The sequence below is a fragment of the Haemaphysalis longicornis genome, unplaced genomic scaffold, assembly GCF_048455015.1.
Source record: "Haemaphysalis longicornis isolate Haplotype H1 unplaced genomic scaffold, Haemaphysalis longicornis Haplotype H1 scaffold_3, whole genome shotgun sequence".
In the NCBI taxonomy this organism is placed as follows: Eukaryota; Metazoa; Arthropoda; class Arachnida; order Ixodida; family Ixodidae; genus Haemaphysalis; species Haemaphysalis longicornis.
The window spans coordinates 114,094,869-114,100,868 of record NW_027526335.1 but is presented as its reverse complement, the minus strand read 5'-3'; the positions used below and the strand labels follow the sequence as shown (position 1 = coordinate 114,100,868).

Sequence of the window (6,000 nt, the reverse complement as noted above, 5' to 3'; positions counted from 1 at the left end):
GTACGTCTACCTACGGCGTTTTCGGCTACAGCTGTAAAGCTTTCGGTTGTCATCGGTGCAAGATGATTGCGTTCGATATCTCAGCACTCCTAAGGCGTTGTGCTGGTGAGCACAAGGACGCAGGTTCGATTCCCGTCCTCGGCGGCCACTGTTCTGGTGGAAACGGAAAGCGAAAACGTCCGTGTGTACGAGATTTCGGCGCTCATTAAAGATTCCCAGGTGGTCAAAATTAATCCGGAGTCCTCGACTACGACGCGCCTTATCGCCTGCGTTGCATCGGCGCAGCAAACGATACAATCAATCAGATATGTCAGCAATCCTAATGTCCACTATAGACGTTTCGCCGCACCTTCACGATTCGAGTTTCATTCAGGCGACTGGTGGCTGAACGATTGTCTTATATAGTTCTCATATAGCTCGATATAGTTCCAGCTTTCAAAAGGTTGAGGATTAGCTTGAACGGTGTTCACGCCTACAGAAATAGGTTTGCGCAGGCGTCATGGTGGCCTGAAGTTGTCTTAGGCCCGGAGTGCCCAGTGTTTGTCAGGCCAGCCTCCGACCTGGGGCGAGGCATCCGCAGGCCAAATGCAGCCCGAGGGGTGGGGTTTTGGGACGTTGATATAAAAGACGATCTTTAGCTCCGCGCTTCTTCGAACCAATATCCCGCTCGCTTCGTCACAATACTTCTCATCGCCGTCCCCTGCTGTGACGTCTTCTCCCTTTTCCGAATTATGAGCCCCAAGGGAACAAAACCCTAGAATCGCGTAACAGGCAAAAAACGCCTAAAAGCTCTCGCCTTCCGCCAACCTCTTCTCCCTTTCTACAGGCTTCCGTCAACCTTTTTCCGCCTCGCACAGGGAAGCGCGCTTCCCCCAAAAAGCCCGCATGCCACCGCTTCGCACTGCAAACGCGACGCCTGCAAGCGATCCTCCGGAGCGCGCTCCCCGACCCCACCTCCTCAGGGAAGACCGTATCGCGCGCGCATCTCCTATTGGCTGGCTGCGCCGAGTCCCGCGCTCTGGGGAAGAGAAACGGGGAGCAGGGGGAAAAAGCGCGGGAAAGGGGCCCACCGAACCCCTCGCCCCCGCGTCAGGTAGCGACACGAGTTCGTTTATTAGCGCCGGGCCGTCCCGAATCGTGGGTGCGTGTCGCGCGGTTGTCCAGCTCGAGCCGCTCGGCAGTCGTGACGTCACTGTTTGCCTTCGGCAGCACGTCTACTCGTGCCTGTGACGTCAGTAGGGGGCCAGAGAAAGGGGCCGGTCGCAGCTAAGCGTGCCCAGTCAAAAAGCCGACTCCAAGTGAAGCGAGTGAGAGGGCAGTTCGACGGCGATTCACTGAGCGCGACGTGCAGAAAACGGTTTTGGGCCCAGCGTGCTACCTGGGATTTGGGCCTGTTGCGTGTCCCCAGCCATTGCCTTTCGTCTCACCGGACTGCACAGGCAAGCCTGCTTTTGGGCATATCAGTTTTTGTCGTTCTTTTTTCTTTTTATCGCAACGTCACGGTCACTCCCAAGACTTGCTTAGCTCAACAAGAAAAAAAGTCGCGTTCATACATTCAATTCGGGAAGAACAAAAGAACAACGCGATAACAAACACCCAGCAATATCCTGTAGAACAGGTGATTTCCGTCTGCTCATCTGGTAGATGAGCATTGCCTAAGCTTCGCAGGTGTAGTTCCTACTGTTGTAACTGCTGTGTGAACGTGTCATTAAGTAATTATTAGCTTCATGTTGCCGTTCTAAAACACCTCACAAGGTTCTCTAATAATTCGTCGATCAATTTCCACCTCCAATATCAGCACTCGAGCAAACTATTTCGTTTACTTAATTTCAAAGTCAATAAGACGCACAAAAACACTTTGAGTGACTTTGGAGAGGGTACTACGTCAACCGAATCTCTCGTTAGGAGTCCGAAGCGGAACGCACGCCAAGGTCATTTGTGTACTTTGCTTCAAATACTCATAAAAAATACTTACCTCGTTTTCAGGAAAAACAGCTGGGCTACATTTGTCGGAATGCGATTTCAGCAAATTAAATAATCCTCGTGGAAGGTAACTCGAGCTAAATAAATATAAATATGTCACAGTGAAGTACCGAATCAATCTTATCGTCATAGAGGGGCAATGCCAGAACCAAAAAAAACATTGCCTGCACTTTTCCCATAATTGCATGCTTATTAGCAGAATCAATTAGCTTTGTCTGAAATTAAGCAGATTAAAAAAAGTATCGCATTTTCCAAAGCTATGCCGCAATATCACAACATTGAGTCTCTTCCAAGACGGGGACGGGACCAGCCTGTGTTGTCTCTCTGGCCAACCTATTTGAAAATCTTATCTCGCCACTTCCATAGCAAATATGGGCTGAGAATTAGTTTTTTTCTTCTGTAGAAGGAGAAAAATAGAAAATTTTCCCGCCCATCAACATGGCCTTGGCGCACAACACATTTTCTGACGCAGTTCATGGGTTATATTATAAATGACCGTTATTTCAAACAAATATCATTTCTTTCCAAACATTTTCTAATACGGAATATTATGTTTCAAATTCTGCCAACGCTCGTTACGTTTGATTTGAGTGGTCAGTCGGGCATGACCAGGGGTGACCACATTTGAAACAATTTTGGTACCCCTACCACAAACGAGAGCTAACACTTATCGTATTCTGCCTGCGGCTACCGGCTTAGTCAAGCAGTCAGAAAGCTGTATATTAGGTTTTCTTGAAACTTCTTAACGTCAGGCCATCTGTCTCTTGAGAGGTTCTACGATGCATCTCTGGGCGTAAAAAAATTGGACGAAATTTCTGCCACGTTCGGAGGCTTTCAAACGAACCTTACGGCACCCGAACATACGGCGTTTTGTTGCACTTGTCGAGTGTATCTCCTGCTTGTCCAAAGCTACCTTGCCAGCAGGGCAGTTTCCATTCAACGTTACAGCTTTCGAGCGCTTATTTCACTTGGAAAGCTGAAATGCCACCCAGGCATGAACGAAAAAAAAAAGAGTATTTGAGTCCCTGCCAGATGAAGTTGTCTCTTTCCACTATTTTAAAAATGCATTTGCTTTGGGATTTTAGATTCTGCGTTGCAACAAGCTTTTGTACATATTACAAGTTCACAAAACACGGCGTTGCGAACTTTTGTGCCAGTGTGTTATGGTCGGTACATTCTTCGGGAAAGCGGTCACTTTGTCATTGATTATTGCGGGAAAGTAAAAAAAAAATCGTAGTTGAGCTTTGTCATTGTCTTCTTGAAACCACCGTCCAGAGCGTGACAGTGAGCGGGCGCATCGAATAGAATTGTTTCTTGCCAAAAATGCACGCAGTAAGCGTACAGAAACTGGCTTCAGCATATTCCAGGGTCTGTCGTTAATCGCTCGTCTTGTCTACAAAATTTGGCTAATAACATTTGGGAAATCCCGAAAACACAAATTATAACCTAGTGCCATGAAAAAGATTCCCGTAAGCAACAAAATCTGCGCGTGTTTGACATGCGTGTAGTAAAATTGCCGAAAAAAACATTTAGCTACCGATAAAACAACAACGTGAGACCCTTCTTTCTCATTGTTGTGGGAGAGAAGTCTTCCCAACCTCCCTCATCCACTTCACTGCAATATAACCATACCCATCTGACGTAGCAAGCACTGCGGGTGGCAGAGCTGACCCCTCCACTCAACATTAAAGAGTTCTGCCTCTCTCTCTCTCTTCTCCCAGTTTTTGCTACCAAAATATGAAGTGTTATTCCCTCTCTATAACATAACATTGTTATCTTGCAACGTCATTCTGCTTAACAAAGCATGTATTAAACGTCACTTGATGATTTCGAGTTATTGTCATATTCTAGAAACTTTAAAATATTCCGCAGTGACATATCTTACAATTTGCGTTGTGCACGGCGGTGTTTAAACGGGACCTACCTTGTGTATGCATCAGCATTGCATGTACATAAGTAAAAATTTGTCTTTGCGCATGTCACCCGCGCATTGTGATCGGAGTCTGCGATCACACCAGCTCTTTTGCCAATCTGCTTCGTGATATTTAGACCAACTAAAATGGACTTACCAAAAAAGTCCTATATTATGTTTTAGTGACTTTTTCTCGCTATTGGTTGGTCTGATGTTGCTTCTATGTTGTCTGAAGATGAGCCCACTGGCGAGTTTTTAAACAGGGGAAGGCTTTTAGTTTGACACAACTGGCCGCCCTACAACGCATTGCCGACCACTGTCCTCACAATTAGACATTGTCTTAACTACACACCCTGACAACTTCCTTTTTAGACCTCCCTTCGTGGCCTAAGAGAGAGAGAGAGAGAGAGAGAGAGAGAGAGAGAGAGAGAGAGAGAGAGAAGCTCTTTATTAGAAAACAGAGTGTTTAGCCGGTGTACAAAATCGCCTTCATGCTACTCTGTGAGGCAAGGAGGAAAAGGGGGAAAGGCCCAAGAGAGGAGGGCAGAAAAGAGTACAAGCTTCGAGAGGGCCAACGAACTTAGGTTAAGAAAAAGGCAAGTGCAAAAGTTTTCAATTAAGCCAGTGTCACTGAGGTACGAAAAAAGAAATTTTATGGCTAGGCGTTGCTGAGAAGAAGGCCAGGGCCTTTAAAATGGTTTTTAAAGTCACTGGTCCTTGCGTATAACCTATGCGTGCAACGTTGTGTAGCAAGGTTGATCTAGAGTCCTTGTAGGCAGGACAGTAGAGTAAAAGATGCTCAATTGTGTCTTCCGATGCACAGTTGTTGCACCTTGAATCGGGAGATAGTCCAATGCGCAAATGGCTGTTGGAGTAGAGTACGCTGGATTAAGTCAGAGCCGATGAAATAATGTTTATAGATGACGGGGGAGCTGGTGAGGAAGTCTTGACAACAGCTGAGGGTCAAGGGAGTAGAGGAACTTGTGGTGGTAGGTAGGATCTGACTCGATTCTGTTTCTCTCTGAAAGGGCGTAGCGTGTGGCCAAGGTGGAAGCGTCGTGTTTGGTAAAATATATTCTTCGTATATTTCGGCAGGTGGGGCCTACAGAAGCAGCGTCATCAGCTTTTTGGTTTACTGTTAACCCACAGTGACCAGGCACCCACTAAACCACAATATTGTGCCCAGCGCCTACTGCAAGGTGGTGTAGGTAGAGAATATCTTGAACGGCAAGTTCATATATAAGGTGCTTGCCGCTCTTAAGCAGACACAGAAGGGCAGGTTTCGAGTCGGTGAATATGGTCCATTCATTGGGCTCTTGACGGAGGATGTAGCGGATTGCCTCTTTGAGGGAATGTAGTTCAGCTGACGTCGAGGACGTTGGTCTTTCTAAACGGTAGGAGAAGACTTTACGGGTCTACGGGACGAATAATCCAGAGGAGGAACTTTGAGGCAACGAAGACCCATCAGTAAAAATATGAGCCCTGGTGGAATGCAAACTGTGCATGTAGTCCAACGCCACTTGGAGCAGTTCAGCCTGGGGCGTTATCTTCTTACTTGTCATCCCTGGGATGCCTAAACCTATACGAGTAGACGCTAATGTCCAGGGCGGAAACTGAGATGGCATTGCTCGCGGTGGTTGCGTTGTTTTGGGAAGGGACAGAGCTCTAATAGCATCTTCAAACCCAGAACTCTGGGCCGCAGTGATCCTGCTCAGAGATTAAGGTGTTGGTTCGTGGCCTAAGTGATCTTGTGGTTGTACATACATGCCTTATTTTTGAGCAAAAGACAGAAGTATGGCCTAAGTGATCAGCTGGTTTTAGATACCTGCCTTATTTTAGTGCAGCTAACACAGAAGAAAAAAAAACATAGAAAAACACTCAGGTTGTACGACAACGGGGATTACGCTAGTATGAACCAAAACTTGTCAACTTCTTTGGGCGCTATTCTTTCAGATTTTTACAGCGCTCACTTGAATTCAACAGACTTCTTTTTAAAACTGAGATACAATATTTAATAAGCTTTTAGATTACTATACTATCATGATACGAGAGTGGGCTAGTACGTCGTGGTTTTAGTACATCGCTAAAATGCCTAAGCAACACAG

The 6,000-nt window shown here is 46.4% G+C and overlaps 1 protein-coding gene across 1 annotated transcript in view; it reads left to right on the top strand.

Moving 5' to 3' along the window:
* The first annotated feature begins 1,134 nt into the window (after window positions 1-1,134).
* LOC144175024 (uncharacterized) overlaps window positions 1,135-6,000 on the top strand; it is a 174,594-nt gene continuing 169,728 nt past the window's right edge. The window contains exon 1 of the mRNA XM_077704039.1: window positions 1,135-1,439. The gene's annotated coding sequence lies outside the window, so the exon portion shown is untranslated. The remainder of the gene's footprint in view (window positions 1,440-6,000) is intronic.